This window comes from Mustela lutreola, chromosome 9 (genome assembly GCF_030435805.1).
Source record: "Mustela lutreola isolate mMusLut2 chromosome 9, mMusLut2.pri, whole genome shotgun sequence".
Lineage (NCBI taxonomy): Eukaryota > Metazoa > Chordata > Mammalia > Carnivora > Mustelidae > Mustela > Mustela lutreola.
In genome coordinates, this window is record NC_081298.1 from 118,526,025 (window position 1) to 118,551,217 (window position 25,193).

Consider the following 25,193-nt stretch of genomic DNA (forward strand, 5'->3'; position numbering starts at 1 on the left):
GATTTTAGTGTCCTTCTGAGAAACCATAGCCTACCCTAAGGGCATAAAGATGGTCTCCTATGGTTTACTTTGATAGCTTTTATTATTTTACCTTTCATAATTAGGTCTGTGATCCACTGGAATTGATTTTTCTGTGACATGTGAAGCAAAGTCAAGATTCATTTTTTTTTCTTTTTACCCCCAATAAAGCCAATCAATTTAGTATCATTTACTAAACAGGGTATTCCTTCACTGCGGTGTCACGTAACACTTGTCATAAACCACTTGATTACAAAAGTTCTGATTTGTTTCTGAACTCTTTATTTTGTTTATTGATCTTTCTATGTTTATACTAATAAAACAATTCTTAATTATTTGGTCCCTATAATAAAACTTAATATACAGTAGTGTAAACCTGCCAACTTTTATCTTCTTTAAAGGTAAGGTTTTTGGGGGGCACCTGGGTGGCTCAGTGGGTTAAGCCTCTGCCTTCAGCTCAGGTCATGATCTCAGGGTGCTGAGATCAAGCCCCTGGGATCAAGCCCCACATCAGGGCTCTCTGCTCAGGGGGAAACCTGCTTCTCTCCCCTCTCTCTCTGCCTGCCTCTCTGCCTACTTCTGATCTGTCTGTCAAATAAATAAATAAAATCTTAAAAAAAAAAAAAGGTGGGTTTTTTTTTTTGTTTTTATTTTTCTCAGTATTGTCTTGGCTATTCTCAGCCCTTCATATTTCTGATCGAATTTTAGAATTAATTTGAATGAATTTGTCAATTTCTACAATAAAATATGTTCTCATTTTTATTGAAATTATACCTGTATGTTAGAATCTACAGATATATTTGGGTAAAACTGAGAGCCGTCCTATAATGAGTATTCCAATCCATGATCATATGGTATCCTTCCATTTGTATACATTTTTTTGACTTTTTTCAAAAGGTTTTATACTTTGCTGATTGTTTGTTGCTACTATATAGAAATAGAACTGAATTTGCTATATTGACTTCTGTCCAGTGACTCTTTAAAATTTACCTATTAACCTAGTAGGTTCTTCACAAACACTTTTAGATTTTTCATTTATAAAATCAAGTTATCCATATGTAATGAAAGTTTTTTTTGTCTTTAATACTTATAATTGCTTTTATCTTTATTCTATTGCATATGCTGAGACATCTAATAAAATGCTAAAGAGAAGTGATTATGACAGACATCTTTATTCTCTCTTAATTTTGGCCTAATATTCAATATTTCACCAAGTACAATGTTTAATGCAGATTTTTATAGATAATTGTATCAGAATAAAAATGTATTATGATACAATTTTTTTTATATTCCTGCTTTGAGTTTTATCACAACTATTAAATTTTGAATGTTATTCAGAAAAGGTATTTCTGAATCTATAGAAATAAATATATGTTTTCCGAATCTATAGAAATAAATACATGTTTGCCTCCTTTGTTCTGTATGATAGCTAATACTAAATAATTTTTAAACTTTATGCTAATCTGTCTTCCATAGATAAACTCCTTCTGGTCATTGTATGCTTATCCTTTTTGAATATTGCTAAATTTGATTTGCTAATACTTGGTTTAGAATTTTTCTGTTTTCCTATTTTTCTGAGAAGAATTGACTTATAATTTTCATTTCCCTTCTTCTAATTTCCTTGTCATATTTTGGTAATAAGGTTATGATAATGCTTTAGAATGATTGTAAATGTTCCCTATTTGCATTGCTTTGGAAAGTTTTGCATAAAATTGTTTGGAAAGTTCACTATAAAGGTATATGGACTCAAATTTCCATGAATTTAATGTGATAACACTGTGTGATTTAAAAACAAACCTTGTTCGTTTTGGTATACTTTTTTCCATGCAGATTTTCAAACTGATGGGCAAAATATCATTTATCATATACTTATTTTATTTTCAATATCTGAGGATCTTTATTCATACTCTTTATTTTTTTTTTCACTGCAAATAATGCTAATTTGTATTTGTGTCTCTTTCCTAAGGTCAGTTTTACCATGCATATGACAATTTTATCTATTTCTAAATATCAACCTTTTTTCTTAGTTGATTTTTATATTATGCATTTATTTTTAACTTTACAATTCTGCCTTTTTTTATATTATCTTCTTTATACTTTCCTTGAATTTAACTTGCTCCTTTTTTTTAACTTTCTAGAGTGAATATTTAAATATGGACACTTATAAACATTTAAGAATATGTGAATTTTATAATATGAATTTTACCTTAAGCAAGAGTTTAGTTATCTCCAATAATTTTTGATATGTGGAATTTCTATTATTAAAGTATTTTTTTAAAATATTTAATTTATTTATTTATTTGTGCAACAGAGAGAGACACAGCAAGAGAGGAAACACAGCAGGCGGAGTGGGAGAGGGAGAAGCAGACCTCTCACTGAGCAGGGAGCCTGACTCGGGATTCCATCCCAGGACCCCAGGATCATGGCCTGAGCCAAAGGCAGATGCTTAATGACTGAGTCACCCAAGAGCCCCTAATTTAAAATATTTTCTAATTTTCACTAATGTTTCCTTATTGGCTTATTGATTTTCTTGAACTGCATTTCTTAGTCTATAAATAATAACTGAATACATAAATATTATACATGCACATGAAACATCTTCCAAAATTGAGTACACTTGTGTACTGTATGCACTTGAAAATATGTATTTTGTTGTGTGTTCTGTCATTGTTGGAGGCAGTGAACTACTCATGTCAACTATGGCAATTATGCTTACCATAATGTTTATATTCCCTGTATACTTGCTGATTTTTACAAATCTGCATGTACTACCAGTTATTGGGAGAGGTCTGTTAAAGTCTCTCACTGTGATCCTAGATTTGTCCTTTTTTAATGTAATCCTGCATATATTTATCTTATATATTTTGAATCCTTACTATGAAGTTCATATAAATGTAACACTGTTCTAACTTTCTAGTACATTGACCCTGGCATCATTAGGAAGTTATCCTAATTATCTCATCATATTTCTTGTCCATGTGTCTACTTTGTTTCTATTACTGACATGCCAGCTTTCTTTTTGCCTGATAGATCTTTTCCCAACCTTTTATTTTTAAACTTTCTTTGTCACTGTGCTCAAAGTGTCTTTGCCAATAAATTGGAGTATTTTTAAAAATCTAGTCTTACAGTCCTTTTTTAATTGGAGCATTGTGTCCACTTGTACAAAATGTATTGTTTGACACATTTGATTTTATATTTAGCTTTTACTATTTCTTTCTATTTGTCCCACCCACTTTATATTCTTTTATCTCTTCTTCTTGGGAATTATTTGATTATTGATTCCTTCTCTTTTAATTAGCTTATCTTTTATATATCCTTTATAATGATTTTAGTGGTTATAATACGTAACTTTGACTTGTTAAAGTCAGAATAAATTATTTCTTTACCTTTTAGATGAAAATGCAATGACTTTAAAATACATTTAATCCAGTTACCCCCCTCCCTCTCATTGTTATTTGTCATGTATTTTAACTCCATATATATGTTATGCATCTCAATACACTAATATTATTTGTTTTATATGATTGATTTCTACTCATATACTTACTTTTTCTAGAGCTTTCATTCCCTCATGTATTTCTTAGCTTCCAAATGTGATCAATCACCTAAGGAATTCCCTTTTAGAGTGTGTGTGTGTTTTAAGTGTGGATTTACTGGCAATAATTTCTTTAGTTTTTGTTAGAATACAATTAAATTTATTTCATCTATATTTTTAAAGGATATTTTTACTTGCAATGAGTTCTATGGAGTCAGTTATTTTCTTTCATTTCTTTAAAGATGCCATTCCACTATATTACCACACTTTGGTTTCTGCTTAAAAGTCAGGTCTCAATCTCAATATTCCTGTATCTCTCTGCTTCCAAGACTTTTTCCTTTGTCTCTTGTTTCCAAGTTTCACTGAGATATTCTTAGGTATTAATTTCTTCATATTTAATTTGTTTTGAGTTCATCTTAGAGTCTATGTGAGGAAGAGGACTTCTCAGCCATTTTCTCTTAAAACATTGCTTCTGCCTCTATGTTCTCTTCCCTTCTGTGACACCAATTATATGTGTATTAGTCATCTTAAGTGTGTCCTGTATGTCTCTTACACTTTCTTCTACACTTTCCATCTATGTTTTTCTCCTTCTTCAGCCCAGATTAATTTACTCAACTATTATTTTGCTCATCATTAATTTAATCACCTATTTAGTTCTGTTAACCTTTGGTAACACCATATGTTAAGCCATGAGTCCCTATTATTGCTTTTTTAGCTCAAAAATCTCCATTTGTTTCTTTTACACCAGATAACCGTTACCTGATAAAATTCTTCCTGTTGTTATCTATGCTCTTGGACATATTAAGTTGTGAGTCTAGTCTCACAATTATGACACTGGCCCCGTTGGTGCTTTGTTGTCATTGTCGGTTTTCCTGTCCTTTGTTGTTGTTGCTGTTGTTGTTTTATATGTTTAGTTTAGACTTGTCTTTTTAAAATTAAATACTGAATATTATATCTGAAACATTTAGAACCATTAAATAATATTCTCTTCTTTCAGATAGAATTGAGCCTGCTCTTTCTTAGGCAGGCTATGGGGGAACAGATCTTTTATTCAACTGGGGAGTAAACTGATTCGAGAAGTCATGCAGTTTGGGGGAAGCTTTGTGTACTTCTGTTTGGCCACAGCTTCCAACTTCAGTTCTTTGAGATCTCCGCCAAGAGCTTGTGAGTGTTTACTAAAGGTCCTCCTTCTTTTTTGGTCAAGAACTCCCATTTTTGTCTTCTTTTCACCAAGAGATTTGGTAACTGTATGAATTTTCAAGTATTCTTCTAGTTTCATAGTCTCTTTCTCTAAAATAACTTAAGAATCCAATAAATGCTATAAGGGGAGAAAAAGAGAGGATCCGGCTCACTTCTCAGCACCTCCCTTCTCTCCTCGATGTTGGCTCCTCAAATCCTGCCTGCCTTGCAAAGTTTGTACTTTAACACTGTGTGACTACTAAAGCTCTACTTGCTTCTCTGGTTCTTGGCAGCAAGGTACCCTCTGACTGGTGTTTCAACTTCTCACTTAGCATAAAGTTTTGGCAAATTCCTTATGGGATAAACTATGACAAATAGTTGGGCTCTTCTCAAAAATCTTGGTCTACTTCTCCAAAATCTTGGTCTCTTAATGTTGTTACCTCAATAGCTCTGGGTGACTTAAAGTATGTCTTACCTGGCTTTCCCCATTGCTTCTAGTGGCAACTTTGGTCTGCCCTAGCATATTGAATCATAGCTTTCCTCTATGTTCTTAAGAAAATATTTGTTATTTTTCAGAACTATCTAAATTGTCTTTAACCAATGAGTTGATCCAAATACTCTAGCCTGTTCTATTTATTCTAATACATTTTTACACATACATAAATTACTGTGTGCCAGTTCCAATGCAAAATGGAAGAGTTTCAGATATTCAGAGTTGCATCTCTTACATAGTAAGTAGCAGAATTTACAGTAAAGAAAATCAGTTCTATCCAACAGCAAGTCTTAATAGTACAATAAATTCATAAACACTCATGATTACCAAAACACTCCAGAAGGAGAATTATGAATTATTGGCTATTTTCAATTTTTTAATGATATTAATTTGTTATTTTTTCATCACATGGTAATCTCCTAACACTCATTACAGGATAAATGGTAGCAGATGTCTTCATTTTAAAGTCCAAAACGAAAGAGGTAAAACTTTAAAGTGAGGAAATTCTACTCATTTATCCTTTTCTAGAGAGCAGCATTTTCTTTACTTGATATAATTAAAACATGATATCTGGCCAGTTCTTACAACCCAGCATAGAAATAATTCGATGACCTCTTTTGCTATATTAAAGCAGTAATCTGCAAATTTCATTTATTTATTTGTTTATGTATTTATTTATGGAGAAAGTGACATCGGGATAAATTTAAGATTCATAGCTAGATCTGGGTCTAGAATTTTTCATGCATTTTTGATATGATTATGAACACCAGGAATTCCATAATACTGTAAAGTCTGTGCCCTCTGAGAGCTCTCCATTTAGTGTTTTAAGCACCAAAGAGTGGTTTAATTAAAAAATATGGGAGGCTTTATAAGGTTTCAAAAAATTAACCATTTGTACTGGATTTGTCAGTAAATTAACAGATTTTTAAAATTTGGCAAGACTTAAACATGTCAGGACAAAGGAAATTAATTTCAAATATCAAGAAAATGTCTTCATTACCTTAATAGTTAGCATTGTGCTTATTCTGCAAAAAGTAATCACAAAGAGGAGAGAAAAATAAATACCTGTTGAGTTCTCTAGACTTGAAAAAAATGTTTTATGTTGATTTTTTTAAAGATTTTATTTATTTATTTGAGAAAGAATGAGAGAGAGAGAGAGCATGAGAAGAGGAGGAGGGAGCTGAGCAGGAAGCCTCATGCTGGCCTCAGTCCCAGGACTCCGGGATCATGACCTGAGCTGAAGGCAGTCTCCTAACCAACCAGGCCACCCAGGCACCCTATGGCAATTTTTTAAAAAAGATTTTATTTACTTATTTATTTGACAGAGACAGAGAGCACAAGCAGGGGGAGCAGGGAGGGAGAAGGAGAAGCAGGCTGCCTGCTGAGCAGAGAGCCCAACATGGGGCTTGATCCCAGAACGCTGGGGTCTTGACCTGAGCCTAAAGCAGATGCATAACCCACTGAGCCACCCAGGTGCCCTGTTTTATGATGATTTAAAAACTCTTTCAAGATGGCATCTGTTTTAGAAGGGATAACACACTCCATGTTCTTTGCCATGAAGGGAAGAAGGGGAGAGTATATCAATCACTTTTGACCATTTTTGTTCTCTCACTCCATTCCCATATTAACTCTCAACACACAGTGAGAAGAGAAATTATTGGAGCAATAAGAATGTAGTAGCAATGTAGGAATAAAGGGAAATTTTTTTTTGCAGGGGAGAAAGGAAAACATCTGTATTAGTTATATCTTTCTTGTACCATTTCCTTTCCCCTTTCTGAGGAGGGAACATTTATTAACTACTGTATATTTCCTAAGTGCTTGCACATGTGAGAGCACACATGTGTGCATGTGACACACACACACACACACACATTCCTAATCTTTATCCTTTACTGGCCTTTTGCATACTTGAAAACAACTTTTTTTTTCCCTTTAAGTGTTTTTTTTTTTTAATCTTAATACAGAAAGTTTTTATTATTATTATGTTCAATTAGCCAGCATATAGTACATCATTAGTTTTTGACGTAGTATTCAATGATTCATTAGTTGTATATAACACCCAGTGCTCATCACTACACATGCCCTCCTTAATACCCATCACCATGTTACCCCATCGCCCGATCCTCCCTTCTGTAACCCTCAGTTTAGTTCCTAGAGTCCAGAGTCTCTCACAGTTTGTCTCCCTCTCTGATTTCTTCCCATTCAGTTTTCCCTCTCTTCCCCTGTGGTCTTCCATGCTATTCCTTATGATCCTTATATGACTGAAACCAAATAATAATTGTCTTTTTCTGCTTGATTTATTTCATTTAGCATAATCCCCTCCAGTTACACCATGAATACCCATGCAAATGGGTATTCATCCTTTCTGATGGCTGAATAATATTCCATTGTATATATGTACTACATTTTCTTTATCCATTCATCTTTTGAAGGGCTTCTTGGCTCCTTCTACAGTTTGGCTATCATTGACATTGCTGCTATGAACACTGGGGTGCATATGCCCCTTCTTTTCACTACATTTGTATCTTTGGGATAAGTAACTAGTAGACCAATAACCAGTAATGAAATCTAAGCAGTCATCAAAAACTCTCAAAAAACAAGGGTCCAAGCTAGATGGCTTCTCAGAGGAATTCTACCTATTCTACTGAAGCTGTTTCAAAAAATAGAAACAGAAGGAATACTTCCAAATTCCTTCTATGAAGCCAGCATTACCCTGATCCCCAAACCAGGCAAAGACTCCATTAAAAAAGGAAAATTACAGACCAATACCCCTGATGAACATGGATGCCAAAAATACTCAACAAGATCATAGCCAACAGGATCCAATTCTTTTATGGATAAAAGGATTATCCATAATGACCAGGTGGGATTTATTCCTGGGATACCAGGGTGGTTCAACATTCACAAAGCAATCAATGTGGGAGAGGACATTAAAAAAAGAAAAGACAAGAACGGTAAGACCCTCTCAATTGATACAGAAAAAGCATTTAAAAAAATACAGCATCCTTTCCTGATTAAAACTCTTCAGAGTGTAGGGATAGAAAGAACATACCTTAATATCATAAAAGCTATCTACAAAAAGCCCACAGCAAATATCATTCTCGATAGGGAAAAACTGAGACCCTTTCCCTTAAGGTCAGGAACACGACAGGGATGCTCACTTTCACTACTTTTGTTCATCATAGTATTAGAAGTCCTAGCCTCCACCATCAGACAAAAAAAAAAAAAAAAAAAAAAAAAAAAAAAAAAAAAAAAAGAAATAAAAGGCATCCAAATTGGCAAAGAAGAAATCAAACTCTCTCTCATCACAGATGACATAATACTTAATGTGGAAAACCCAGAAGACTTTACCCTCAAATTACTAGCCCTCATACAGCAATTCAGCAACGTGGCAGGATAAAAAATCAATGCACAGAAATTACATACACTTCTATACACTAACAATGTGACCAAAGAAAGAAAAATTAAAGAATTCATTCCATTTACAATAGCAACAAAACCCATAAGATGCCTAGGAATAAGCCTAACCAAAGAGGCACAGGATCTATACTCTAGAAACTACAGAAAACTTATGAAAGAAATTGAGGAAGAAGAAGATACAAAGAAATGGAAAAAATTCCATGCTCACGGATTGGAAGAATAAACATTATGAAAATGTCTATGTTGCCCAGAGCAATCTACACTTTCAATGCAATCTCTATCAAAATACCATCAACATTTTTCACAAAGCTGGAACAAACAATCCTAAAATTTGTATGAAGCCAGAAAAGACCCCAAATTGCCAGGGGATTGTTGAAAGAGAAAACCAAAGCTGGGGGTGTCATATTACCTGACTTCAAGCTATATTACAAAGCTGTGATCATCAAGACGGCATGGTATCAGCACAAAAAGAGACATATAGATCAGTGAAACAGAATAGAGACCCCAGAAATGGGCCCTCAACTCTACGGGCAAATAATCTTTAGCAAATCAGGAAAGTATATCCAATGGGAAAAAAGTGTCTTCAATAAATGGTGCTAAGGGGCGCCTGGGTGGCTCAGTGGGTTAAGCCGCTGCCTTCGGCTCAGGTCATGATCTCAGGGTCCTGGGATCGAGTCCCGCATCGGGCTCTCTGCTCGGCAGGGAGTCTGCTTCCTCCTCTTCTCTCTCTCTGCCTGCCTCTCTGCGTCCTTGTGATCTCTCTCTGTCAAATAAATAAATAAAATCTTTAAAAAAAAAAAAAAAAAAAAAAAAAAAAATAAATGGTGCTAGGAAAATTGAACAGCCACATGCAGAGAAATGAAACTGGACCATTCTCTTACACCATACACAAAGATAAATTCAAAATGGATGAAAGACCTCAACATGAGATAGGAATCCATCAAAATCCTAGAGGAGAACATAGGCAGTAACTTCTTCAACATTGGCCAGAGCGACCTCTTTTGAGACATGTCTCTAAAGGCAAGGGAAACAAAAGCAAAATGAACTTTTGGGACTTCATCAAGATAAAAAGCTTTTGCACAGAAAAGGAAACAGTCAACAAAACTAAAAGGGAACCCACAGAATGGGAGATGATATTTGCAATGACATTACAGATAAAGGGCTGATATCCAAGATCTATAAATAACTTCTGAAACTCAACAACCATAGAACAAATAATCAAGTCAAGAAATGGGCAGAAGACATGAACAGACACTTCTCCAAAGAAGACATACAGATGGCTAATAGACACACAGAATATTCAACATCACCAGCTGTCAGGAAACTACAAATCAAAACCACAATGAGACACCATCTTACACCAGTCAGAATGGCAAAAATTAACAAGACAGGAAACAAGTTTTGGTGATGATGTGGAGAAAGGTGAACCCTTACACTGTTGGTAGGAATGTAAGCTAGTACAGCCACTCTGAAAAACCAGTAGGGAGGTTCCTCAAGACATTAAAAATAGAACTACCCTATGACCTATCAGCTGCACTACTAGATATTTAACCTAAAGATTTATTTTTGTTAAAGATTTATTTTTTTAAAACTCTGATATATGGAAGAAGACTGATTGTCATCTATAGTTGTTTGAGATTTTTACAAACAAAATATCTGTAATAAAATTCATTTTGCAAGAGAAGAAATAGCCTATACTTATATATATTCCATATTCTATATAGACTTTAAGGGTCTATAATAATACAGGGCAGCTTTTCTTGATGACCAGGCTTGTCTTGCCCTTCAGAAAGAGCTCATGAAATTGATTGCTTTAGTGAGATATGAGGCATTTATTGTGCATCTAGATTGTGCAGAATACTGGGGGATTAGTTCTAAAACAAATGCTAATGAAGGAGTTAGTATCATAAATACACAAGATATGTTATTCATGTAGTTGAATAATTTTTATCTTTTAATGTAAACAATGGAGTTTCATTTTGGTAGTTTCTTTGTTTGCCATCATACTCTTCAGCAATGCTACACTAAAACCAGAAAAACAGTCAACTATTTTTTACTAAAATCAAAAGAAAACTGAGTCTTTGCTTAAAAGAAGATATTCATATGGAAGACTATAAATCAAAAGAGACAATAAAAGCTACTTATTCATATCTCAGCCACTAAAAAATACATGGATTACAAATGACTTATTCTTGGAAATAGTGCCTCAAATCCAAATTGTAGCATAACTCACAGTCCAAATAAACATGAAAAAGCTGTCAAATATGGCTCTAAGTCCCAAAGATACCATCATCTGCATTAAAAATGAATGAAATGAGAGAAAGGGAAAAAAATCTGCAGTTTATATTTGTCATTCTTTTGTTATCTTCATGTATTTCAGGATACAGGGCTGGCAAAGTGCAGAAAAACCTTCAGGAATTCAAAGGGAATTCATGGTTGCAATTTTAATATTTTAGAGTAATCCATATTTTGGACTAGGCAGCCATTAAAACCTGTTGTTGCCTCGTAGTCTCTTTCCTTTAGGAAACAAGCCTGTTTTTTGCTACAGCTAAAAGAAAAAGCTGTTAGAAGTAATATACTGCAGATGAGAGGAGGAACAGGAAGAAAATTTCATGATCATTAGTCAGGAACCAATGATCAGAGTACAACTGGGAGTGCTACCAGTTCCAAATCTTTGATTTCAAATTTTGTCAAAACTAACATGTTCTGGAGCCTTTAGAAGAGAACATTCAGTTTAGTTTAAAGTATAATCTCACTCAGACCCTACTGGGTTGTATGGTGTTCTTAACATTTTCTTTGAAAATTTCTCTGTTAAAAAACAAATTACCAGGCACTCAGTACTACAGCTCTTGAGTCAACCATGTGGCAGTTGGAAGTATGTGTGTGCCTGTATGAGTGTATGACATTCTCCAGTCACCTTGCTTTTACCACTATTGCAGTAGTAATACTAGTGTAACTACACTCAATTCTGGAAAAACAGACTTTAAGAGAGACTGTAATAAGAGGAAGAGATGAGTTTTATATAATGACAAAGGAGTGAAACCAACAAGAAGATATAACATTTATAAATATTTATGTACCAAACACAGGAGCACCTAAAGATATAAAGAAAATAATTAACAGAACTAAAGGGAAGAGTTGAAAGCAATACAAAAATAGTAGGATACTTTAACACCCCACTTACAGCAATGGATAGATAATGCAAACAGAAAATCAGTTAGGAAATATCAGTTTTAAATGATCCTTAGACCAAATGGACTTAATATGTACATATAGTTGTATCCAAAAGCAGAATACATATTCTTCTCAAGTATACATGGAACATTCCAGGACAGACCAAATGTGAGGCCACAAACAGGTCTCAACTAATTCGAGACTGAAATCAAATCAAGCATCTTTTCTGACCATTAAAGTATGAACTAGAAATCTATTACAATAAGAAAATGAAAAACCCCAAAACATGGAGAAAAAACAACATGCTACGGAACAAGCAATGAGTCAAAGAAGAAATCAGAGGAGGAATAAAAAATATCTTGAGATAAATGAATCATGGAACACTACATCAGAAACTAATAATGTACTGTATGGTGACTAACATAACATAATAAAAAAAATTTTTAAAGAGATAAATGAAAAGAATAATACAATATACCAAAATCTGTGGGACACAGCAAAAGCAATTTTAAGAGGAAAATTCAGAGAAATAAAGGCCTACATCAAGAAACAATAAAAATCTCAAATAAACTAACTTTATAACTAAAGAAACTAGAAAAAAAAGAACAAAATAATCCCAAAGTAGGTAGAAGAAACAGAACAGATGGAACACCTGAGAGGCTCAGTCAGTTAAGTAGCAGCCTTCATCTCAGGTCATGTTCCCAGGATCCTGGAACTGAGTCCCGCATCGGGTTCCCTGCTCAGTAGGGAGCCTGCTTCTCCCTCTGCCTCTGCTCTCTTTCTCTCTTTCTGGCAAATAAATAAATAAAAATCATTAAAAGAAACAAAACAGATCAGAAATAGATGAAATGAAGACTAAAACAATAATAGAAAACATTGATTTAAAAAGAGAGAGAGACCTGTATCTTTGAAAGCATAAGCAAAATGAACAAACCTTTAGCTAGATTTACCAAAAAAGAGAAAGAGTTCAAATAAATAAAATCAAATGAAAAAGAATGTACAACTGATATCACAGAAATACAAAGGATCATAAAGGAATACTACAAACAATGTATGTCAACAAATTGTACAACCTAGAAGAAATGAATAAATTCCTAGAAACATTCAATCTTCTTCTAAGACTGAATCAGGAAGAAAAAGAAAACCTGAATAGACTGATTACTAGGAAGGAGATTGAATCAGTAATCAAAAGTCTTCCAACAAAAGTCCAGGACTAGATGGCTCCACTGGTGAAATCTTCCAAACATTCAAAGAAGATTTAATACCTACCCTTCTCATACTCTTCCAAAAAATTCAAGATGAAGAATGTTTCCAAACACATTTTATGAATCCAGGATTACTTTGATACCAAACCAAACAAGGATACCACAAAAGAGAGAGAGAGAGAGAGAGGAAAACAAAAAGAAAAAAAAGAAAAAGAAAATTACAGGCCAGTATCCATGATGAATATAAACACAAAAGCTGTCAACAAAATATTATCAAACTGAATTGGGACGCCTGGGTGGCTCAGTTGGTTAAGCGGCTGCCTTCGGCTCAGGTCATGATCCCAGCGTCCTGGGATCGAGTCCCACATCGGGCTCCTTGCTTGGCAGGGAGCCTGCTTCTCCCTCTGCCTCTGCCTGCCACTCTGTCTGCCTGTGCTTGCTCTCGCTTCTCTCTCTATGACAAATAAATAAATAAAATCTTAAAAAAAAAAAAATATTATCAAACTGAATTCAATAATAGTAAGTTTGATAATACTAAATATTATCAAACTAAATTCAAAATATAATCAAACTGAATTTAAAAATTTAAAAAAAGTTAAAAAGATCATACAGCTTGATCAAGTGGGATTTAATCCAGCAGTACAGGGATGATTCAACATCTGCAGGTCAATCAATGTGATATATTACATAAACAAAACAAAATGAGGGATAAAAATCATATGATCATCTCAATAGATGCAGAAAAAAATCCCAATAAAATTCAACATCCACTTATGATTAAAAAAAAACTCTCAACAAAGTGGGTATAGAATGAACATACTTCAACATAGTAAAAGCATTATGACAAACACACAGGTCACACCATGCTTAATAAGGGAAAGCTGAAATCTTTTCTTCTAAGACCAGGAATAAGACAAGGATGCTCACTCTCACCACTTTTATTTAACATACTTTGGAAGTCCTAGCTATAGCATTTAGTCACAGAAATAAAATGAAAGCCATTCAAATAGGAAAGAAAAAAGTGAAATGTTAATACTTGCAGAATAACATGATACTGTACATAAAGAAAACTCTAAAATCCCCTCTAAAATCTCTTAGAATAAAAGAATGCAGTGAAGGTGAAGGATATAAAAATATTAATACACAAAGTTCAGCTTTATTTCTACACACTAATAAAAAACTGCTAGGAAGAGATATTAAGAAAAAAGTCCCATTTACAATAGCAACAAAAATAATCAATTATTAAGGAATAAATTCAACCAAAGAGGTGAAAAATGTGTATACATAGACTACAAGACAGTGATGAAAAAAATTGCAGACATAGAAAATGAAAACATGTTCATGCTCATGGATTGCAAGAAGCAACATTATTAATATGTCCATACTACTCAAAGAAATCTACAGATTCAGTGCAATCCCTCTCAAAATTCCAGTGGCATATTTCATAGAACTAGAACAAATAATTCTAAAATTTGTATGGAACCAAAAGATCTTCATGAGCCAAAGCAATCTTTTTTTTTTTATTATTTTTTATTTCTTTTCAGCGTAACAATATTCATTGTTTTTGCACCATACCCAGTGCTCCATGCAATCCGTGCCCTCTCTAATACCCACCACCTAATTCCCCCAACCTCCCATCCCCCGCCCCCTCAAAACCCTCAGATTGTTTTTCAGAGTCCATAGTCTCCCGTGGTTCATCTCCCCTTCCAATTTCCCTCAACTCCCTTCTCCATCTCCCCATGTCCTCCATGTTATTTGTTATGCTCCAAAAATAAGTGAAACCATATGATAATTGATTCTCTGCTTGATTTATTTCACTCAGCATAATCTCTCCAGTCCCGTCCATGTTGCTACAAAAGTTGGGTATGAAAATAATAATAAGGCATATTTATGCCTTATGATGGAGGCATAATACTCCCTACTGTATATGGACCACATCTTCCTAATCCATTCATCTGTTGAAGGGCATCTTGGTTCTTTCCACAGTTTGGCGACTGTGGCCATTGCTTCTATAACCATTGGGGTACAGATGGCCCTTCTTTTCACTACATCTGTATCTTTAGGGTAAATACCCAGTAGTGCAATTGCAGGGTTATAGGGAAGCTCTATTTTTAATTTCTTGAGGAATGTCCACACTGTTCTCCAAAGAGGCTGCACCAACTTGCATTCCCACCAACAGTGTAAGAGGGTTCCCCTTTCTCCACATCCTCTCCAACATATGTTGTTTCCTGTCTTGCTAATTTTGGCCATTCTAACTGATGTAAAATAGTATCTCAATGTGGTTTTAATTTGAATCTCCCTGATGGCTAGTAATGATGAACATTTTTCATGTGTCTGATAGCCATTTGTATGTCTTCATCGGAGAAGTGTCTGTTCATATCTTCTGCCCATTTTTTTTATATGATTGTCTGTCTTGTGTGTGTTGAGTTTGAGGAGTTCTCTATAGATCCTGGATATCAACCTTTTGTCTGTACTGTCATTTGCAAATATCTTCTCCCATTCCATGGGTTGCCTCTTTGTTTTGTTGACTGTTTCCTTTGCTGTGCAGAAGCTTTTGATCTTGATGAAGTCCCAAAAGTTCATTTTCACTTTTGTTTCCTTTGCCTTTGGAGACATAGCTTGAAAGAAGTTGCTGTGGCTGATATCAAAGAGGTTACTGCGTATGTTCTCCTCTAGGATTCTGATGGATTCCTGTCTCATGTTGAGGTCTTTTGTCCATTTCAAGTTTATCTTTGTGTATGGTGTAAGAGAATGGTCGAGTTTCATTCTTCTACATATAACTGTCCAGTTTTCCCAGCAGCATTTATTGAAGAGACTGTCTTTTTTCCCACTGTATATTTTTTCCTGTTTTTTGAAGATTATTTGCCCATAGAGTTGAGGGTTGATATCTGCGCTCTCTAATCTGTTCCACTGGTCTATGTGTCTGTTTTTATGCCAGTACCATACTGTCTCGGTGATCACAGCTTTGTAGTAAAGCTTAAAATCAGGTAACGTGATACCCCTAGTTTTATTTTTGTTTTTCAACATTTCCTTAGCGATTCGGGGTTTCTTCTGATTCCATACAAATTTTAGGATTATTTGCTCAAGCTCTTTGAAAAATACTAATGGAATTTTGATCGGAATGGCATGCCTCCCTCAAAAAAATCGAAATATCCAGAATACACCAGCTGTCTCTACACCTTAAAGAACTGGAGAACCAACAAAAATCAAACCAACTCCACACATAAGAAGGGAAATAATCAAGATTAGAAAGAGTTCAATGAGGTAGAAACCAGAGATACAGTAGAACGTATTAAAGAAACTAGAAGCTGGTTTTTTGAAAGAATCAATAAAATTGATAAACCATTAGCCACACTAATCCAAAAGAAAAGAAAGAAAGCCCAAATTAATAAAATTATGAATGAAAAGGGAGAGATCACAATGAACACCAAGGAAGTAGAAACAATCATCAGAAGTTATTATCAATAGTTATATGATAATAAGATAAGCAACCTAGATGAAATGGATGCATTCCTGGAAAAATATAAACTCCCAAAATTGAACCAGGAAGAAATTGACAACCTGAATAGACTGATATCTAGTAACAAAATTGAAGCGGTGATCAAAAACCTCCCAAAAAACAAGAGCCCAGGACCTTATGGATTCCCTGGGGAATTCTACCAAACATTCAAAGAAGAAATAATACCTATTCTCCTGAAGCTGTTTCAAAAAATTGAAGCAGAAGGAAAACTTCCAGACTCTTTCTATGAAGCCAGCATTACCCTGATCCCCAAACTGGGCAAAAACCCTACCAAAAAGGAGAATTTCAGACCAATATCACTGATGAATATGGATGCTAAGATTCTCAACAAGATCCTAGCAAACAGGATCCAACAGCACATTAAAAAGATTATCCACTATGACCAGGTGGGATTCATCCCTGGGCTACAAGGATGGTTCAACATTGGCAAATCAATCAATGTGATAGAACAAATTAATAAGAGAAGAGAGAAGAACCACATGGTCCCCCCAATTGATGCAGAAAAAGCATTTGACAAAATCCAGCACCCATTTCTGATTAAAACGCTTCAAAGTATAGGGATAGAGGGAACATTCCTGAATTTTATAAAATCTATCTATGAAAGACCCACAGCAAATATCATCCTCAATGGGAAAAAGCTTGCAGCCTTCCCACTGAGATCAGGAACACGACAAGGATGCCCACTCTCACCACTCTTGTTCAACATAGTATTAGAAATCCTAGCAACAGCAATCAAACAACAAAGAGAAATAAAAGGTATCCAAATTGGCAATAAAGAAGTCAAACTCTCTCTCTTCACAGATGACATGATACTTTCTATGGAAAACCCAAAAGACTCCACCCCCAAGCTACTAGAACTCATACAGCAATTCAGTAACGTGGCAGAATACAAAGTCAATGTACAGAAATCAATGGCTTTCTTATACACTAACAATGAAAATACAAAAAGGGAAATTAGAGAATCGATTCCATTTACTATAGCACCAAGAACCATAAGATACCTGGGAATAAACCTAACCAAAGAGGCAAACGATCTGTACTCGAGGAACTACAGAATACTCATGAAAGAAATTGAAGAAGACACAAAAAGATGGAAGACCATTCCATGCTCTTGGATTGGAAGAATAAACATTGTGAAAATGTTTATACTGCCTAGAGCAATCTATACTTTTAGCCAAAGAAATCTTAAGAAAGAACAAAGCTGGAAGTTTAAAACTCGATAGCTATAGTAATCAAAACAGTATGGTACTGGAACGAAAACAGACCTACATGGAAGAGAATTGACAACCCAGAGAAAAACCCATGCATATATGGACAATTAAAGATTATGACAAAGGAGCCCAAAACATATAATGTGGAGTGGAGTCTTTTTAATAACTAGTATTTGGGGGGCACTTGGGTGGCTCAGTGGATTAAGCCTCTGCCCTCGGCTCAGGTCATGATCTCAGGGTCCTGGGATGGAGCCCCGCAAAGGGGCTCTCTGCTCAGTGGGGAGCCTGCTTCCCCCCTCGCTCTCTGCCTGCCTCTCTGCCTATTTGTGATCTCTGTCTGTCAAATAAATAAATAAATGAAATCTTTAAATAGTATTTGTGAAAACTGGACAGCCAAATACAAAAGAATGAAATTAAACAAGTGTTTTATACTCTACAGAAAAACGAACTCAAATAGCTTAAAGACTTGAATGTAAATCTTGAAACCATATAATTCGTAGAAGAAAATATAGGTGATAAGCTCCTTGACATGGGTCTTAGTAATGTTTTTGTGGGTCAGACTCCAAAGGCAAGGGGGAGAAAAAGCAAAATTAAACAATCAGGACAGTATCAAGTTAAAAATCTTCTGCACAGTGAAGAAACCCATACTCAAAATGAAAGAGCAACCTATTAAATGGGAGAAGACATTATAAATCCAATTAGGGGTTAATATCCATAATATAAAATGAACTCATACAACTCGACAACAATAACAAAAAACCCAAAACAATCTAATTCAAAAATGGGCAGGGGGCGCCTGGGTGGCACACTCATTAAGCATTGCCTTCGGCTCAGGTCATGATCCCAGGGTCCTGAGATGGAGCCCCATATTGGGCTCCCTGCTCGGCGGGGAGACTACTTCTTCCACTCTCTCTCCCCCTGCTTGTGTTCCCTCTTGCTGTGTGTCTGTCTTTCTGTCAAATAAATAAATAAAATCTTTTTTTAAAAAAAATAGGCAGAGGATCTAAATAGACATTTTCTCCAAACAACAAGTAAACAGTCAACAGGCACATTAAAAAGATGTTCAGCATCACTAACTATTAGGGAGATGAAATCAAAACCACAATAAGGTATCACCACATACGTGTTAGAATGGTTATTTTCAAAGCGACAAAGAATAACAAGTGCTTGAGAGGATGTGGAGAAAAGCAAACCCTTGAACACTGCTGTGATTTCAACCACTATTGAAAACAGTATGAAAATTCCTCAAAAAATTACAGATAGAACTACCATATGATTCAGCTATTCCACTTTAGGGAATATAGCCAAAAATATGAAAACACTAATTCAAAAAAGATATGTGCACCCATGTGTTCACTGCAGCATTATTTGCAATAGGCAAGATGTGGAAACAAACTAAATGTCCATCAACGGATGAATGGAAAAAGAAGATATGAGAGGTATACACAATGAAAATAAAAAAGAATGAAATAAAAAAGAATGAAATCTTGCCATTTGTGACAACAAATGGGGATTACGCTAAGTGAAATAAGTCAGAAGGAGAAAGATAAATACCATATGATTTCACTCATGTGGAATATAAAAAATAACAAAACAAACAAAAGTTTATAGATATGATGGAGATTGGATTGGTGGTTACCAGAGAAGTGAGTTAGTGGAGAAAGAGGTAAAGGGTGTCAATTGCAGGTTGGTAGATGGTAACTAGACATTTAGGGGATCACTTTATATGTAAACATACATCTAATTATAATATAATTATAGTGTATACCTGAAATTTGTATTTAAAAAATATATATTATATATGTCTTATAGGCATAAATCCTGTCCATGGCAGGTTGCTGTGTAACTCATTTGATCACCTGTATTGTGTCTTATTCATGCTATTGTAATTAGCATACTAATTCCAAAATGCTCACCCAAAAAGGAGAAGAAAACAATCCTACTATTGTTCATGAAGCTATGTGTATTTTGTGTAACTATGTATATATAACTTGTCTGTGCATATATTTAAACCATATTACTACCATCTATGTATAGAAATAAATGTTTTTCAGTAGTGGTAATTGTCAGAATAAATGACTTTCTTCTTAAAAGAAAAAAAAAAAATGGCTTCATCCCGTCTGACTCACCAAGAGTAGATCTCTCATTCAGCAACCGTCTTCAATGAGAAAAGAAATACAAGGAAACCTGGAATGGGCTCGACCCAGGCATGCAGCCATTGGAACCCATGCCACAACATGCCCACAAAGGAAAAGCATGCACAACTGACTGCAGGAAACCAGGGGAGAGACAACCAAAGGTGATACATGTGTAAATATCATATAGTGCTAGGTCTAAATTGCATTGCAGAGAAGCTCAAATTATTTTTGACAGACTATAAATATATCCTCGGATATTGCTTATAATAGAAGAATATACTTGCACTTCTTTTTTTCCTATTGGTAATGGAAATTTAAGCATTGCCAATAACTAGTTTCTCAAGGACAACAAAAGGAAGATATAAAAGGCTGCAAGGGAAAAAAAAAAAAGATAATGTAGTTTAAATGTGTGTACAGAGCCAGGTTTCCAAAACTTGCCACAGAATTAGAAAAAAATCTGATTATGAATGTTTTCTATCAGAGAGCAGCTCAATGTACCCCTGCCCAATACAACAATAATTAACAAAGAGATGTGTCGATTCTAGTTTCTGAAGAATTGTATAGTTAATTTTCTCCTTGATTTCATGCTTTTCAAGTCTGTAGGGAGAAGGAAGTGTTCTAACAAAACAAAGATCAGTAAGTCTACATATAGAAAGCAACTTGTAGTTTGGGGTGGGGTTAAGCTACCAGTACATTTATATATAGACTAAGAAGTAGGCCTGTGGAAAGTCACACATTTAGCAACACTGTGGAGCGCACGTGCATACACACACACAAATATATCAGCCATCATGCCCTAAAACAATTATAAAAAGCAATGGCTTATCAATATGCAGCAGCCACACTCAAAATGCAAGAGAGATATATGTGACATTGAAACAAAACAGCTACTTTGGTAGAAAATTCTTACATTATTTCTGCTTAGATCAGCATCTGCTCCCAGGTGTGAAGTACTTTTGGCCTGCAAAATTGTAGACTTGGAAAGAGCCTGCATTTGTCTAGAACAAATATAAAAAGTAGCATCAGCTAAGAAGAGATGCTGACACAGCATTGAGGTACCATAACAATGGGAAAATTTTGAAGGGAAGCCTGTGAGTTATGTGGACCAGTGATTCTGAACTCAGGGTCATTTTGCCCCTCAGCAGACATCTGACGATGTCTGGAAACATTTTTGGTTGTCAAAACTATGGGATCAAGTGAGAAGAGGCCAGAGATGCCGTGAAACATCCTACAGTACACCAGACAGCCTCTCACAACAAAGAATTATACAGCTCAAAACGTGATGAGTGCTGATGTTGAGAAACTCTGTTCTAGCCCAAAGGCAATGTTTTCACAATGGGTGAAGAATGCTATTTTGTCTGTCTACTCTACCGGAAGGAAAACTTCCTGGAGGCAGGAAATTTGTCTGCAGTGTACATTGTGTTATGACTAGTATGTAGAACAATGCCTGACACACAGTAGATACTTCATACATGTGTGATAAATGAAGGTAAGACTGAGAAACCAGAGCAGGAGAGGAGTTGGCAGTTGACTGGTTGGACTAAAATGGGAGAGGGATGATAAACCCCTGAAAGTCAGAGATGTGTTTCATTAACCGCCCCCAATCCTAACACGGTGTGAACATCCTAGGAAACTGGTGCAAAGGGCTAAATCTCAAAGAACAGAACAAATCATATCATTCTTCACGTAATCCTATTTAATAACAGAAAGGAAGAGGATAATATTTATCAAAAACATTTAAGTCAAAACATTCCATTACATATTTGTAACTTCTCAGAGAGAAAAATGATACATTTTTCCATTTTACCATTATTGCTGAGTCATTAAACATCACCTGGACCTTCAGAGTCAGAAGTTAGCTAGTGACTAGGATAGCATTCAACAGGCATATTAAAGTTTGTACATTCTTGGATGAAAATTCCAAACCTTCCAGCTTAAGAGTTGTTTGTCTACATTTCCCTACTCAGTTTTCAAATCATACAAGGAAGTGAATTTTTAATTAGTCTGCTTCTGTTTAAGAAAACCATTTCACAGAAAAATAAAAATAAAACTGCCAAAAAATCAATGTCCCTCTACAAATTTACCTATTTAAAATGATGTGAATTTCTTGTTCCACATTTAGATTTTATTTGATTATTCAATATCTTAACATCTGTCAATTTCATCTAATTAATTCTGGTCTTTCTCTTGATATTTTCCTTTTTCTGGCTATCTGAAATATAAAATTGTACCTTTTCTTTTCCTCTCAATCAGCACAATGCCTGAATGGAAAGTATTTTTGGCTATGACTTTTCAGAGAACATTAAATTCTTATCTTTTTTCGAATAGAAGACAATGAGTAATTCAAAAAGAAATCCAACGGTCATACTGCTGCCAATAGATAAAGCCACAAAACTGATTTAAATAGCTAAAAATAGGTATCATTTAATGTCAAATGGCTTAATTTAAATACTAATTATATTCCCCCATTACAAACTTAACAAAAATTATCCCTCAATCTATCCTTGTACTACCAATGTATTTATTTTTAAATGTTGGAAAACCACTGGGGTAAGGAACAGAAGCACAGCTGTAACCATGACGCCAGAACCCAGCCCTGTCTGCCTGCCTGACACTAATAATAGGAAAAGGGTAGGGCAGTCATGTGTGACCAGTACCTGTAGCAACCAAGTACTCTAAGGATTGACTTGGAACCATCTACTTTTCTTTTTCTAATCATGATTTGTGACCCTGGGTGTTCAGTCTTTTGTTTATATTTAAATGATTTCATATACAGCATTGGTCTTCTCATTCTGGAGCATTCTACTCTGATTTCAGTTCATTTCTTGATATAGTTGTTGAGTAGTTTTATTTTATTTTTGTTTTTCAGTAAGAACTCCAGAATATTTTATTTTATTTTATTTGAGAGTACCTGTCTGTAGCTTTATGCTTGTCTGTCGTGTTGTGTGAATTATCGTCTAGCATGATATTACCTTTTTTCAGAACTGGGCTGGAATTGCTTAATTGCCTTTTGGCAGTGATTGCTGTGGAGAAGTCTGTGACTGGCTTAATTTTATTTTTCTCTTTATCAAAAAATGATTTTCTTCCCAGAGTTCATTTTCTTCTCTCGAAGTGTGGTGACTTACTTAGTATATATATCTCTATGTTTATTGTTCAGCATTTATCATGAACAGAACACAATTTTTACTTTTCCTGCAGATTCCATTCTGGACATTTTCTTCTCTAATGTCTCAGTGTTCTCTGTTTCATTTGTTTGGTTTTCAAGTTCTGGTATAGTTAATGACAGCTTATTACATTTCACATATCTACAATATTATCTATACTTTTTTGTATCCTTTTCCTTTGTGTTTACATAAGCTTTTCTTCTACATCATTAATTAGTGTTTTCATTAGCCATTGTTTGATCTGTTCTTCAACATTTAAATTTATTAACTTTTTTTAATTTATTTTTTATTTTCAGCATGACAGTATTCATTATTTTTGCACCACACCCAGTGCTCCATGCAATCCGTGCCCTATATAATATCCACCACCTGGTACCCTGACCTCCCACCCCCAGCCCCTTCAAAACCCTCAGATTGTTTTTCAGAGTCCATAGTCTCTCATGGTTCAACTCCCCTTCCAATTTCCCCCAACGCCCTTCTCTCTATCTCCCCATGTCCTCCATGCTATTTGTTATGCTCCACAAATAAGTGAAATCATATTATAATAGACTCTCTCTGCTTGACTTATTTCACTCAGCATAATCTCTTCCAGTCCCGTCCATGTTGCTACAAAAGTTGGGTATTCATCCTTTCTGATGGAGGCATAATACTCCATAGTGTATATGGACCACATCTTTCTTATCCATTCATCCGTTGTTATTAACTTTTTGATGTTGCTCTTTTGGCCCTCATTGTATTTTCTTTAGCACTTAAAAATTTCATTCAATTCAGTCTTGTGTCTACTATTTTGCTTGAGCTCTTACTTTTTAAATTTAACATGCTTACTAAATCCTCCTCTAATGAGGAGCTCTCTTAGGGAATTTTCTTCTGTTTCTTGGACTTTTATCCAGATTAGATTCTTCACCTGTCTTATTGCATATTAGATTTCTCTGCCCCATCCTATGGTGGTATGTTTACAGTTTCCATGCTTTTCTTTACCTTTACCTCATGTTTCAAGTGGAATCATCTGTCAGGATCATCTGTGTTCTGTACATAGTGAGTGGATTCTCCTTGGCCCCTTCCACAGCTGCTGAGACCTGGTCTTTTCTATTCCACTATAGTTTGTGATTTGAGCATTTTGTTTACTATCCCTCTTTTTTTTCCCCTTTTCTGTGGCCTCAGGATGGAGACCAACAGTGTTGGTTATGTGCCATCTTTCTTTGGTCCCCCCACCCCCACTCTGTTAAATAGGATTTTGTCACACACATATTTTGGTTGTTGTTTGATTTTTCCCACTTCACATTATGTATTGAAAATAATTCCAAATGAATGCATTGAATCTACTTTATACTTTCCTTGATAATTAGTTGCATACAAATCTTAGTAAAGATGTACAGACATTTAAATTGTTTTTAAAAGGATTTGGTGATGCTCATAAGCATACATGATAAAAGTTATTGGAAGATATAAATTAAAAAATTTTGGTGGGGCAAACAATACCAATAGAAGACCAAGAATAATATTAAAAATAAACAGCAATATAGTCATGCCATCATTTCAGTTTCTTGTTGTTTATCACATATCTCTAGTAACCCCATAATAATTACAATGCAAAATTAATTTCAAGACACGACAAAGATTTTTCAGTATATATTTTGATTTATGAATATAATACTATTTTTTTAGCTGCAACTTTTTTTTTAACCAATGACAACAGGAAGAGCTATGACAAGTTCACAAATTCAAAGTGACAACTTTATCACATTCACTGACTGGCCAACTGTGATTTTAAGACTGTTAATGTTAAGATGTATCTAGATTTCAGAAATGTAAAATATGTAAAGAGATATGCATCTTAGAATAAAAAAGGTGGGAAACTGAAAGAAAAGATTTACAAAATGATGTGTCCTTTCTATATATGACGAAATAAAACATATGAAATAATACTTTATTCATAGTTAAATGCAACATTCTAATGTATCTCATATTTTAAAATATTGATTATGAAGCTCTAAATTAGATTTTATGAGCTATTAATGACTCATGACCCGAAGTTCGGAAAGCAATGTCAATTTAGAATATTCTGTATAGGTGTCTGCCAATGAAAAGAAGGAAATATGGCAGGTATGCAGAGTTGAATGAAAGCTATTTTTTTTA